General features: G+C 28.5%; 1 long non-coding RNA gene across 1 annotated transcript in view; it reads right to left on the bottom strand.

Annotated features, from left to right (window-relative positions):
* Positions 1-377: 377 nt before the first annotated feature.
* Positions 378-15,776, bottom strand: part of LOC111679474 — a 41,673-nt gene continuing 26,274 nt past the window's right edge. Inside the window, exon 3 of the long non-coding RNA XR_006940220.1 lies at positions 378-824. This is a non-coding gene — a long non-coding RNA (uncharacterized LOC111679474). The remainder of the gene's footprint in view (positions 825-15,776) is intronic.

Below are 15,776 nucleotides of genomic sequence, written 5' to 3'. Positions count from 1 at the left end.
GTTTTTCCGCAAAATCTTCTTTGGTTTAATACAACAAAACAATACTTTTTTTGTCTTTTGCCAAAATCTCTAGTGGTTAAAGCCAAAAAAAAACAACGTTTTTTTTAAACAAATAATAGTTGTTGTTTCAATTCTTTTCTTTAATAATATGTTTTCATTATTTCAATTGTTGTTGCTGCTGTGTTCTTCTTCTTCTTGTTGTTTTTTTTCAGTTAAGCAAATAAAAATTGTTGTTAACAAAAAAACAAATGGTTAAAAGAAACAAGTTGTACAAAAGAAAACAAAATACAAAAAGAAAATTTAAGAAAACATTTAACGTTATGTTTTGGTTGTTTTAATATTTGTTATATTAAGCATTGCTTGACGTGTGTTTTTTATTCCTTTAAAAAAAGTATTTTGTCAGCAATTAATTGCCTAAGAATTTTAATTAATAAATTCCCTTTTAACGTTAAGTTCTTTTTTTATCAAAAAATAAACAAAACAAAATAACAAAGTGTTTGTTGCAAACAAATTTCTCTTCAGTTATTGTTGTTTTTGTTGTTGTATATGTGAGTAGTAGCAAATGTTTGTTAATTCGTTTTTGATGTTGTTTAGTAGGATGTTTTACTGCTCCTTTTTTTAATTCTTTAAAATATCTTCATATTTGCCCGTTTCTTTGCTTTTTTTGGTTTTGTTGTTAGGAGGAGTTTTTCTTTTAATTTCGTTAGTTGTTGCTTTGCTTTTCTTGTAGTTGCTGTTGTTGTTGTTCACTAATCAGCTTTAGAAAACTGCTGTTTCCAAGGTATAATTCTACTCTTAGTTAGAGTTATAATTCTTTTAGATTTCTGCAAAGATAAATACAAAGAATATTTACAAAATTAGTAAAATTTTTATTTATTTAACTATTAACAATGAAATTTTTTCATGTTATTTACGTAAATTTACTAAAAAATAATATAAACATTTAAAGCTTTTACAATAAAATGTTATAAATGATTAAGGTTTAACATTTAAATTTGTCAGTTTCTTGTGAGTTTTTTTATATAATTTTCTTATATAATTTACATGGAAAATTTTTCGTTTCACTTTTTTTTCGCTGTAGTGAAACTGCTGCTAGTTGGTATTCGTTTTATTAAAAATTTCATAATTTAAGTAATCTTATCGTAAATATAAATGTGTGATAAATAAAATTATATGTTTTTCATCATTTTTTAATAACGTCATAGACCCTCAACGAATAATTTGATAATTTTTTAGTTTAAAGTTTCATTTAGTTCTAGTTTAGTTTTGGTTCAGTTCAAATTTAGTTCTAGTTCAGTTCTAGTTTAGTTCTAGTTCAGTTCTAGTTCAGTTCTAGTTCAGTTTTAGTTCAGATCTAGTTCAGTTCTAGTTCAGTTCTAGTTCAGTTCTAGTTCAGTTCTAGTTCTAGTTCAGTTCTAGTTCAGTTCTAGTTCAGTTCTAGTTCAGTTCTAGTTCAGTTCTAGTTCAGTTTTAGTTCAGTTCTAGTTCAGTTCTAGTTCAGTTCTAGTTCAGTTCTAGTTCAGTTCTAGTTCAGTTCTAGTTCAGTTCTAGTTCAGTTCTTGTTCTGATCTAGTTCAGTTCTAGTTTAGTTCTAGTTGAGTTCTAGATCAGTTCTAGTTCAGTTCTAGTTCTAGTTCAGTAATATTTTTAGTAAATATAAATGTGTAATAAATATAATTATATGTTTTCATAATTTGTTAATAACGTCATAGACCTTCAACGAATAAGTTCTAGTTCAGTTCTAGTTCAGTTCTAGTTCAGTTCTAGTTTAGTTCTAGTTCAGTTCTAGTTCAGTTCTAGTTTAGTTCTAGTTCAGTTCTAGTTCAGTTCTAGTTCAACTCTAGTACAGTTCTAGTTCAGTTCTAGTTCAGTTCTAGTTCAGTTCTAGTTCAGATCTAGTTCTAGTTCAGTTCTAGTTCAGTTCTAGTTCAGTTCTAGTTCAGTTCTAGTTCAGCTCTAGTTCAGTTCTAGTTCAGTTCTAGTTTAGTTCAAGTTCTGTTTTAGTTCACTTTTAGTTCATTTATAGTTCAGTTATTATCAGTTTTAGTTCAGTTCTAATTTTAGTTTAATTCTAGAATAAAATTTTAGCTAAATTGTGGATTAGCTCTAATAGTTTGTATATTTTATAGCCTAGTATAATTAGAATTTTAAAGTTTACTACATATATAGACTAAACCTAGATTATGGTATAGAGCGTAGTCTCCAGTCTAAACTATAGTTCAGTCTTTTTGGTGATATTTTGCTCTTCTACAGACACAAAATTGCTTGATCCTAATCTATGTATATCTGTCATTATCACTAAGCTCAATTTTGTAACCCTTTTTAAAAAAGAAATTCCAAAAAAAGACTTTTTTTATACAAAAAAAAAAAAAAAAAAAAAAAAAAAAAAACAAACAGAAATGTGCAATCTTATCACATACATACACACACACACACAAAAACGTAAAGATTTCAATGAGCTTTTTCACAAAAAAGGGCGTTAACGCCAAAGCGAATAAAAACGGAACAAACAATTTATGAATTTAATTAAATTTCCCAAAATACTAAACTAAAAATCTTTGAATTATCTTAACAATTTATTTACATATGAAGAGTTTATTTTAGAATTATGGAGGTCAATTATTGTAAAATAATCATAAATAGGGGTTTTAAAAATAGAGTTATTTATGTAAATATACAAAAGAAGAAAAAAAAACAAATATTGTATTGAAAATAAATAAATGATGTTTATTATATAAAGAAGCTGTTTTGTGCTGTTTGGTCATCATAAAAATTTAATTAAATTTTTATTGAAAAAAAAAAAAACAAAGTATACAAAGGGAAGTATTACTAAGGGAAGAAGTAACAAAAGTATAAGTGAAAAGTAAAAATCCTTTTTGTATATAATTTGCATTAAAATTATAAAAAACTATTGTTTATAAAAAAGTATGCAATTAAAAAAGTGAACACATTATTTTTAATATCAGCTGGAAAAGAGCAAGTTGTCAATACTAAATGTTCGAATGAAACATATCAGCTGATTCATAATTATGTGTTTATATAGAGACAATGCAAATTTTTTAAAAACTTTACGTTTAAATGAATCCTTTTTAATTATTCGAACCCAACCCAATTAATATTTATTTATAATTTTCTTTTCATTCAGCATCCTTCCCCCCTCATCACATCAATTGTTAAAAGTCTATAGAAATGATTCATGTTTCTTTTTTTTTTCTAAAATATCTAAAGACCACAGAGCGAGATTACTTTAAAAATAAATTAAAATGTTTATTATTTTAAAGCAAAAAAAAAAAGTAATAATATATACAAACAAATATACATACATATAAATATTCTAGATTAGAAAGAAGGTTTATTATGACAACAAACCCCCATAATAGAAATTGACCACAATATAATACAAGATGATGAGGTGTCAGATTGTGAAGCAGGCGAGTGTGGTAAAATAATTTATAGATTTATAATATATATATATATATAAAAAAAAAAAAAAAAAAAAAAACATTGGGCAACAACTACAACAAGAAGATGATGATTAAATAGCAACAGGTATTGTCGGGGAAAATACAGCAGGATGAGATTTGTAATCAAAATGAATGTAGTCATAAACCAAAAAAATGTCAATTATTAAGGAGTTTTTTTAATAATAAACAGGGGTTTCCCAAATTCGAATGAAGAGCAACAATAAGAATTCTAGTCCATTTTTAGTTCAGTACTAGTTTAGTTCTAGGTCAGTTCTAGTTCAGTTCTAGATTAGTTTTAATTCAGTCTTAGTTCAATTCTAGTTCAGTTGTAGTTCAGTTCAGTTCTAGTTCAGTTCTAGTTCAGTTCTAGTTCAGTTCTAGTTCAGTTCTAGTTCAGTTCTAGTTCAGTTCTAGTTCAGTTCTAGTTCAGTTCTAGTTCAGTTCTAGTTCAGTTCTAGTTCAGTTCTAGTTCAGTTCTAGTTCAGTTCTAGTTCAGTTCTAGTTCAGTTTTAGTTCAGTTCTAGTTTAGTTCTAGTTTAGTTCAGTTCTAGTTCAGTTCTAGTTCAGTTCTAGTTCAGTTCTAGTTCAGTTCTAGTTCAGTTCTAGTTCAGTTCTAGTTCAGTTCTAGTTCAGTTCTAGTTTAGTTCAGTTGTAGTTCAGTTCTAGTTTAGTTCAGTTCTAGTTCAGTTCTAGTTCAGTTCTAGTTCAGTTCTAGTTCTAGTTCAGTTCTAGTTCAGTTCTAGTTCAGTTCTAGTTCAGTTCTAGTTCAGTTCTAGTTCAGTTCTAGTTCAGTTCTAGTTCAGTTCTAGTTCAGTTCTACATCAGTCCTACTTCAGTTCTAGTTCAGTTCTAGTTCAGTTCTAGTTTAGTTTTACTTCAGTTCTAGTTCAGTTCTAGTTCAGTTCTAGTTCAGTTCTAGTTCAGTTCTAGTTCAGTTCTAGTTCAGTTCTAGTTCAGTTCTAGTTCAGTTGTAGTTCAGTTCTAGTTCAGTTCTAGTTTAGTTCTATTTCAGTTAAAGTTCATTAAAAGTTCAGTTCTAGAAGCCCATAGTTTGAAGAATAGTACATCATATAGCATAGCAGTCTAATCTATACTATAGTCTGTACCATAGTTAAGTTTATGTTCTTAACTATAGTCTAATATACAGTTTGGATTATAGTGTAGTCCTTAGTCTGGGCTATAGTGTATTATACAGTCAGGATTATGATCTAACCTATAGACTGTCTATCACTTGAACCATAATCTAGCTGAAATTCTAAACTGTAGTCTTACCTATTGTTTAATGCCTGTTAATTAATATTTTTTTCTGATTTGTTTAAAGTGCCTTTTGCAATATTTTAATATTTGTTGCATATTGTTATTTTGGAAAATGTGTATGTTTTTCTTTTTGTAAGAAGCCATATTTTTACAATTAGGTCACGATTATATAGAAAGACAAACTATTTTTTTTCAGCTGCTTCTTTTTGTTACATTAATAACAACAATATCTAATATTAATAGCTGTTGTTATTTTTGTTATTAGTTTTGCATAAAAAAACATTTGTAGTAACAATGTAACCAAAATAATAGTAAAACAGGCAACATGGTTGAAAAAGAGGAAAAATTTAGGTCATCTTTGTACTGCTACTACTAAGTACATATGTATATACTACTATTTGCAAAGAAAAACGACAACAGCAACAATGACAGCAATAATGACAAAAAAACAAACAAACTATGCAAGAATACTATTTAAGGGTAGAGAGTTTAGTGGGAACGAGCGAAAGAGATAGAGAGAGAGTTAGAATAGGGAAATTAATGTTAGCAACTATTGCGTTTCTTAGTTTTTTTTTTGTACAAGTAAATTGCATTACTTGTAGTTATTGTTTTAAATTAACAATAACTATAAAAGAAAATAAAATATGCAATGAAACTAATGGAATAAAATCAGCTGCTTAGCTTGGTTAGTTGGTTTTTGTTAAATCTTAACAAAAATTAAACCAAAAAAGAAAAAGAAACGGTAAATTATAAAGAGGAAGAGAATTTGTAAAAAGAAAATAAAAACAAACAGCAGGTGAAGTAAAGAGAGGAAAAGTATTAGAAATAGAAGAAGAAAAAAAGTAAAAAAAAGAAAAGTAAAATTAGTATGTACAATAGTTTTATATCTCGTATTTTATTATTGTTGCTGTTTTTGTTTTTACAATTTACTAACAGACCATGGTTATAGTAGTTGCAGCACATGTGCAGTTAAATACAATATTATACTACTATTACAACAACAACAACAAAAAGAACATACATAGATACATACATACATATATTACAACAAATGTATATTACATTTTAGTAGTTGTTGTTGTTTTTTTACATGATATTTATAGTATAATTTGCAATTTCCCAATGTTGTTTTGTGGCATTTGTTGTTTATTTTTTTTGCCTCTTTCTTTGTATTTTACAAAAAAAATGTATCTATGAAAAAATCATACATTAAATATAATTTACAATAAAATATGTATAAAAACAATAAAAAAAATTAAGAGTAGAGGGAAAAAAAGAAACGGTAAATTTACTCACACTCATAATAATCGCAAAACTATACACACATGTAAATAAGTGTGTAGTTTTTTTATTTTTGCTATTTTTCATTAAGGTAAATGAGTAAATTATTAGTGAAATTTAAAATACTTGTAGTAAATAATAGTAGCAACAACAACATTATACATACATACAAATATGTATTTATGTATACAAACATGGTTATGATAAATTATTGTTGTTATGCATTAACAATGTCTATCAAACCCGTGCTTATGATACCCTACAGTCATATAAATTAATTTTCGATCGATGTCTTTAGAAGAAAGCTTTTGCCTAGGATTAATTTTTAATATTATTCAGTTCACTTATAAGTATGATCATATTTAGTTCTATTTAATTCCGTTCTAGTTAATTTGACGTTCAGTTGTAGTCCAGTTATTATGCAGTTGTAGTTTAGTTCTAGTTCAGTTCTAGATCAGTTCTATTTTAGTTCTAGCTCAGTTCTAGTTCATTTCTAGTTCTGTTCTAGGCTAGTTCTATTTCAGTTTTAGTTCAGTTCTAATTCAGTTTTAGTTCAATTCTAGTTCAGTTCTAATTCACTTCAAATTCAATTCTACTTTAGTTCTAGTTTAGTTCTAGTTCAGTTCTAGTTCAGTTCTAGTTCAGTTCTAGTTCAGTTCAGTTCTAGTTCAGTTCTAGTTCAGTTCTAGTTCAGTTCTAGTTCAGTTCTAGTTCAGTTCTAGTTCAGTTCTAGTTCAGTTCTAGTTCAGTTCTAGTTCAGTTCTAGTTCAGTTCTAGTTCAGTTCTAGTTCAGTTCTAGTTCAGTTCTAGTTCAGTTCTAGTTCAGTTCTAGTTCAGTTCTAGTTCAGTTCTAGTTCAGTTCTAGTTCAGTTCTAGTTCAGTTCTACTTCAGTTCCAGGTCAGTTCTAGTTCAGTTCTAGTTCAGTTCTAGTTCAGTTCTAGTTCAGTTCTAGTTCAGTTATAGTTCAGTTCTAGTTCAGTTATAGTTCAGTCCTAGTTGAGTTCTAGTTGAGTTCTAGTTAATTTCTAGTTCAGTTCTAGTTCAGTTCTTGGTTACTTCTAGTTCGGTTCTAATTTAGTTCTAGTTCAGTTCTAGATCAGTTCTAGTTCATTTCTAGTTCAGTTCTAGTTCAATTCTAGTTCAGTTCTAGTTCAATTCTAGTTCAGTTCTAGAACAGTTCTAGTTCAGTTCTAGTTCAGTTCTAGTTCAGTTCTAGTTCAGTTCTAGTTCAGTTCTAGTTCAGTTCTAGTTCAGTTCCAGTTCAGTTCTAGTTCAGTTCTAGTTCAGTTCTAGTTCAGTTCTAGTTCAGTTCTAGTTCAGTTCTAGTTCAGTTCTAGTTCAGTTCTAGTTCAGTTCTAGTTCAGTTCTAGTTCAGTTCTAGTTCAGTTCTAGTTCAATTCTAGTCCAATTCTAGTTCTGCGCAATATACTGAACTAGAATTGGACTAGAACTGAACTAGGTCTGAGCTAGAACTGGACTAGAACAAGAACTTAACTAGAACTGAACTAGGACTAGAACTAGAACGGAATTAGAACTGAACTAAAAATGAACTAGAACTGAACTAGAAATGAACTAGAACTGAACTAGAACAGAACTAGAACTGAACTAGAAGTGAACTAGAACTGAACTAGAACTGAACTAGAACTGAACTAGAATTTAACTAGAACTGAACTAGAATTGAACTAGAACTGAACTAGAACTGAACTAAAACTGAACTTGAACTAAACTAGAACTGAACTAGAATTGAACTAGAACTGATCTAGAACTGAACTAGAACTGAACTAGAGCTGAACTAGAACTGAACTAGAACTGAACTAGAACTGAACTTGAACTGAATTAGAACTGAACTAGAACTGAACTAGAACTGAACTAGAACTGAACTAGAACTGAACTAGAACTGAACTAGAACTGAACTAGAACTGAACTAGAACTGAACTAGAACTGAACTAGAACTGAACTAGAACTGAACTAGAACTGAACTAGAACTGAACTAGAACTGAACTAGAACTGAACTAGAACTGAACTAGAACTGAACTAGAACTGAACTAGAACTGAACTAGAACTGAACTTGAACTGAACTAGAACTGAAGTAAAACTGAAGTAAAACTGAACTAGAACTGAATTAGAACTGGACTAGAACTGAACTAGAACTGAAGTAAAACTGAACTAGAACTGAACTAGAGCTGAACTAGAACTGAACTAGATCTGAACTAGAACTGAACTAGAATTGAACTAGAATTGAACTAGAATTGAACTAGAACTGAACTAGAATTGAACTAGAATTGAACTAGAATTGAACTAGAACTAAACTAGAACTGAACTAGAGCTGAACTAGAACTGAACTAGAACTGAACTAGAACTGAACTAGAACTGAACTAGAACTGAACTAGAACTGAACTAGAACTGAACTAGAACTGAACTAGAACTAGAACTGAAGTAAAACTGAACTAGAACTGAACTAGAACTGAACTAGAACTGGACTAGAACTGAACTAGAACTGAAGTAAAACTGAACTAGAACTGAACTAGAACTGAACTAGAGCTGAACTAGAACTGAACTAGAACTGAACTAGATCTGAACTAGATCTGAACTAGAACTGAACTAGAATTGAACTAGAACTGAACTTGAACTGAATTAGAACTGAAATAGAATTGAAATTGTATTGAAATATTGAAATATACTGAAAATTTTAATAATACTGAAATAGAATTAAAGTAGAACTAAAGTTGAACTGAAATAGAACAGAACGAAAACTAGAACTAAACAATCACTGTACTAGAACTACACAAACTTATTTGCAAATAAGGTAAAACTTAATTTGTAGTGTAAATTTGTCTATTACTGAACTAGTATTAGAACTTAACTGTATTACCGAACTATAACTAAACTAAAACTATATTAAGACTTTATAATTTATTTTTATTATATATTAACAAAATTTAGTACATCATTTATTTAAATAAATTTTAAATAATTATGACTTATATTGAATATATTTTTGTTTAATATTTACTGATGACGATGATTTGTCATCATAATCATGTGGCAGCACACTTAAACTCATGTAAAATAAATTTGATCGCGAGCGGAAAAACTGTATGAGACGAAAGGGGAAGAGTAAGGCACTAGTATAAATATTTTTTTGTGTTCTTGATTTTAGACTAGAGAATGAAACAATGAATGAACTAGAGTGAGAGGGAGAGTAGATAAAGAGTAAAATAATGAGAACATTGATGGTAAAAGGGATCGAGACATGAGTTTTATATAAATATTTTCTATATAACGTTAAAAATTTTACTTTTCTATTATTTTATTTATTTTAGACGAAATGATTAAACCATAATATTAAAAATGATTTTATTTTTTATTTTAGAGAAGTGTAGGAATATATAGACAGACAAACGAATGAACGAACGAACAACTAAACAAACATAATTATAATTACATAAGTTTTTTTGTAGTTTTTTTTTTTTTTGGGGAAAATTAAATTAGAATAAAAAAAATAAGAATAGCACAAACAAATATGAATGAATTTTTTAAATTAAAATATAAAATTATTGTAAAAATTATTATTACAAATTAAAAACATACATTCCCAACCAAATAAATTTTATTTGGGGTTTTTCTTTACAAAAATGTTCCTACAACAACTTAACGGGCTTGAGTTATGATTTCAGGGAAATTTTCGTTTTTCAAAGTCGTTTTTTTTATATATATTTTTTATAAATATTTTCGTAGTTCGTTTTAAAAAATATATTCGTTTAATTTTTTTTTGTTCACTTTAAGGAAAAAAGAAAAGTTTTTCTTTTTTTCTTGTTGATTTTAATTAGATTTATGGATTTTTTGCTTTAAGCTTTGAAAAAAGAAAAAAGAAGAGATTAAAAAGAAATTATTAAAAATCAACAACAACAAAAAAAAAACACATTGTTTTGTTTAAAAATTCTGAGAAAGAACAAATTTACACAATTTTTTTTTTTTACAAAATCACGGTCACTTTTTTTACATTTTTTTATTATTTAAAATATTTCATCATATTTTTTGTTTTTAATTTTTAAATTTATTTAAAATTTTTTTAAGATAAAAAACTATATTTTTTGTAAATTTTCTTTTTTTTTGTACTATTTCATTATAATTAAATAAAGTAAATAATAAAGAAGAAGTAGAAAAAAAAAACTTTGTTGTCAAACCTCGTTTTTAGTTAATATGGAAATTATGTTTTCTTTTTTTATAATTTTAATTCATATTAAGACAAAAAAACAATAAAGAGCGTATTTGAATAACAAAAAATCAAAATCTGTTTCTTATAATTGAAATTAAATTCAATTTTTTCTTTAATTTATTATTATTTTTTTCTTTAAAAAAAAAGCTCCGCGCGGTATTGTTGCGTGTATTAAAGAGTTTAGAGCAGTAGTATTAAGTAGTGAGCGAGCGCAGCGCAGTGTGAGTGCAATACAGCACAACTAAACTGAATTAACGTTTGACAAATCAAGTAGTATGAACTAAAGAAAATATTAAATAAAAACTCACAGATACACTCTCACACACACAAGAACATTTTTATAAAAAAAACACATGGAAACGGAAAAACACAAAAAAAAGAGAGAAAGAGAAAAAAATCATCCAACCATTCTCCAACTCATTGTTTTGTACTCACTTTCGTAAGTAAAACCAATTGTATACATATCTATCAGAGTATCTATGTATCTTTTCTTTATACTTTTCGCTGTTGTTGTAATTATATGTTTGATGATGTAGCTATTATTGTTTGTTTGTGTGTGTGTTTATTTCTTCTATATATGTATTTTGTTGTTTCGTAATGTAGAAATGTTTTATTTTTATTATTGTTTCTCTTTTTATTCCTTTACTCGCTTGCATTCACTTAATCATTCTCATTTACCTTATCCGAGTTTTTAGTATAATACAGCGTTGCCAGCGTTATGAAAATTGCAGGTGCAACACATTCATAGTGGCAGTTTCCATATTGGAAATAATTTAGTACACAATTGGACTTGATCCAAAACTGAACAAGAATTGAAGCTGAACTGAATGAAAAGAACTGAAATTGGAACTAAACTAGGACAGAACTAGAATTTAACTAGAACTAAACTGAAAAAGAACTGAACTAGAACTGAATTAGAACTAAACTAGAACTAAACTAGAACTGAAGTAGAACTAAACTATAAATGAACTAGAACTGAACTAGAACTAAACAAGAACTGACTAGAACTGAACTAGAACTGAACAAGAACTGAAGAAGAACTGAACTAGAGCTGAAGTAGAGCTGAACTAGAACTGAACTAGAACTGAATTAGAACTGAATTAGAACTGAACTAGAACTGAACTAGAACTGTACTAGAACTTAACTAGAATTGAACTAGAACTGAACTAAAAAACAACTAAACTAGAACTGAACTAGAATTGAACTAGAACAGAACTAGTGCAAAACTAGAACTGAACTAGAGAGCTGAAGTAGAGCTGAACTAGAACTTAACTAGAACTGAAAAAGAACTGAATTAGAATTGAACTAGAAATGAACTAGAACTGAAAAAGAACTGAATTAGAATTGAACTAGAATTGAACTAGAATAGAACTAGAACCGAACTAGAACTGAACTGAACTAGAACTGAACTAGAACTGAACTAGAACTGAACTAGAACTGAACTAGAACTGAACTAGAACTAAACTAGAACTGAACTAGAACTGAACTAGAACTGAACTAGAACTGAAGAAGAACTGAACTAGAGCTGAAGTAGAGGTAAACTAGAACTTAACTAGAACTGAACTAGAACTGAATTGAACTAGAACTGAACTAAAAAAGAACTAAACTAGAACTGAACTAGAACTGAACTAGAACTGAACTAGAATTGAACTACAACTGAACTAGTGCTGAACTAGAACTGAACTAGAACTGAACTAGAACTGAACTAGAACTGAACTAGAACTGAACTAGAACTGAACTAGAACTGAACTAGAACTGAACTAGAACTGAACTAGAACTGAACTAGAACTGAACTAGAACTAAACTAGAACTGAACTAGAACTGAACTAGAGCTGAAGTAGAACTCAACTTGAACTCAAATAGAACTGAACTAGAACCGAAGAAGAACTAAACTAGAACTGATCAGACTAGAACTAATGTGGAACTAACCTATAACTGAACTAGAACATATCTATAATAAATTATACTTTCGTCTCTAGTGTAGCCTAGAACGTGATATATTCTATAATCTGGGATATAGTCAGTTATATAGCCCAAACAATAGCATAATAGGATGTTGACGTTAAAGAGTTAATAAAATTTTCCATTTAAAATAATCTGGCAAGCCTTAATATTATTCTTGTCATTCTCTCTGTAGCACCCATCAATCTCCCACTTCTCACTCTCATTTTAGAATAAGAAATCAAAAATAAAATACGAAAAAAAAAAAAACAAACACTACACAACACAGAACCAACAAGAAGAAGACAAAATAACAAATTGCATTAAATCATATGGTTCTTAAATAATGTTTAAATACGTTTCTAAGCAAATAAAATTAAACAAATAAAACATGAAACAAAAAAAAAACAAAAAACTTTGTCTAGTCCAAACTCTAACAAATTGACGAATAAAGTCTATGTGTAGTAAATAATTTACAATAAAAAAAGCGAGACGAGGAAAAAATAACAAAAAAATTAGAACGAAAATGTAAAAAAAAAATAAAACATGATTACTATTATCACAAACACCACCACTAACTAATATTATTTTTATTCATAATATATACTAACAAACACTCTAATACGAAAAGTATGTACGTGCATAAAAATGTGAGTACGTACTCGTACTCGCAAGTACCAGAATCAGGTTTGATGAACTATTTCTTATAAAGGTACTTTTTCTTGAGGGGGTTGTTAGAATTGAAATTAAAAGTATTTTTTTTTTTTAATTAGTGATTTGTTAGTGGTTGGTAGTGTTAGTAAAAGGATTAGTGAAAACAATTGACTAGAGAAATGAAATAGGACCATAAAACAGCGGAAAATATTTCTACCCGCGAATTTGTTAGTACAATAAGGAGATTATAAAATTACGTTTAAAATCTTAAACCAGGTATTGAATTAAAAGGTGTTTTTTTTAAGTTTATAAGCTACATCGTATAGCAATTAGATTAAGACACAATTCAAGGTGAAATTTCCAAAATTTCACAAAGATATATTTTTTTCCTTAAGTCCATAGTAAAACCACAAAGTCATACGATTTTCAAAAATGTCTTCATTTTCTTTATAAGATTTGAATAAGAATGTTTCCTTATTTGAATAGTTCTATAGACTAATCTATATTCCATATTATAGACTACTCTATAGTCGAGACTATGGACTACTCAATTCTACAGGCTACAGATAGTATTAACTATAGTCCAGACTATTAACTCCAAACTATAAATTGTGCTATTGTTTAGACTATAGATTATAGACTTATCTGTAGTCCAGACTTAAGACCAGACTACACACTTTCCTATAGGTCATATTAAAGACTACCCTATTATCCAAACTATGAATTCTGCTTTAATTCAGACTAAAGACTACTCTATAGTCTAGACTGTAGACTTCTCTTTAGACCAGATTATACACTTATGTATATCTAGTACAGACTATAGGCTTCTCTATAATCCAGGCAATATATTTCTACATTGTACAGAATATAGACTTCCCTAAAGTCCAGACTATAGACTTCTCTATAGTCCAAACTATAGACTTCTCTATAGTCCAGACTTATAGGCTTTTCTATAGTCCAGACTTATAGGCTTCTCTATAGCCCAGACTATAGGCTTCTCTACAGTCCGGACTATAGGCTGCTCTATAATCCAAATTATAGGCTTCTCTATAATACAGACTATAGACTTCTCTATAGTGCAGACTACAGACTTTGCTATAGTACAGACTATAGACTTCTCTATGGTCCAGACTATATATAGACTTGTCCAGAATATAGACTTCCCTGTAGTCAAGACTATAGACTACTACATAGTCCACATAGACCAGATTATAGATTAAAAGACTATATAGTCCAGGCTATAGACTTCTCCACAGTACAGATGTAGACTTCTCTATAGACCAGATTATAAACTACTACATAATCCAGACTATAGACTTTCCTATAGTCCAGAGTATTATCCAAACTATGAACTGTGCTTTAGTTCAGACTAAAGACTATTCTATAGTCTAGACTGTAGACTTCTCTTTTGACCACTTATGTATATGTAGTACAGACTATAGACTTCTCTATAATCCAGACTATAGTCTACTACATAGTCCATTTAGACTACAACACAGTTCAGACCAGATTACAGATTTACATGTAGTCCAGACTATAGACTTCTCTATAGTTTAGAATATAGACTTGTCCGGAATATATATTTCCCTATAGTATAGACTATAGACTACTACCTAGTCAACAAAGACTACAAAATAGTTCAGACAAGATTAAAGATTTATATCTAGTCCAGACTATAGACTTCTCAATAGTCAAGACTATAGACTTCTCTATAGTCCAGGCTATCGACTTATCTATAGTCCAGACTGTAGACTGTTCTATAGTCCAGACTATAGACTACTCCATGGTCCAAATTATTCTCACAAAACACATACCATCTAAATTAATTAATTTCAACAGGTAAAGTTCTCATTATTCTAGGTACAATAAGTACTCACTCTATTTTATTACCCATCACTGACATCGGTCTAACAACCACTACAATTACAATTAACTCTCATCGTAACTAACAGAAAATGTACAATTTAAACTATAAGTATTTATTTAATTTTTTGTACCAGTTTTTATACATATAAACTAACTAAAACCATAATAAAAACTATACATATTTTTTTGTTAGTTAGTTAGTCAGTTATTTTAGTTATTAACTAACTAACTAAAACTCGACTCTTCAAGGACGTTGTATAATTTTGTTTTAGTTTTATTTATGTTTCGTACCTCTTCCTCCTCTTATTTACACTTTAACAAGACTTTATTACATTAAAATGTAAAGAGAATGAGCAAGAGAGAGAGATAGAAAGTTAAGTGCGGAAAAACTATGAATATCATTATGATTATAACTAAAGATAATTATTTTGGTTTTCCACAACAACTTCTCTAAAACGTTATCAAGAAATTTTATGATTTAGTATAGATGTTTGTATGACCAGTCCATTCAAATTGTTTTGTCTTTTTGTTTTTTTTTGTTATTGTTGTGTTTGTTGTGAAAATTGTTTGCCAGTATTAAGACGCCTTATTAAGTGTTTATAACACGTTTACAAATATAAAAAAAAATATTTAGAAATTTTCTTTTTTTGTAAACAACAATGAAAGGGAGGAGATACATGATGGTTTGTTTTAGGGAAAAACACGTGGAATTCATTTAGTTGTTTTTTATGTTAAGATTTTTGAGAGTTTTTGTCAATCATTTAAACTGATTGGAAATTGGGATTTTTTAATTAACGGAAATTTTAATTTATTAAAATGATTAAAAACTAGACTCTAGTCTATTCTATAGACTAGACGACTCTAGTCTATTCTATAGACTACTCTATAGACTAGACACTAGTCTATTCTATAGACTATTCTATAGACTAGACACTAGTCTATTCTATAGACTATTCTATAGACTAGACACTAGTCTATTCTATAAACTATTCTATAGACTAGACACTAGTCTATTCTATAGACTATTCTATAGACTAGACACTAGTCTATTCTATAGACTATTCTATAGACTAGACACTAGTCTATTCTATAG

The sequence above is a fragment of the Lucilia cuprina genome, chromosome 3 (genome assembly GCF_022045245.1).
Source record: "Lucilia cuprina isolate Lc7/37 chromosome 3, ASM2204524v1, whole genome shotgun sequence".
NCBI lineage: Eukaryota > Metazoa > Arthropoda > Insecta > Diptera > Calliphoridae > Lucilia > Lucilia cuprina.
Note: the sequence above shows the minus strand (reverse complement) of the source record. Positions and strands in the feature narration are given on the sequence as shown.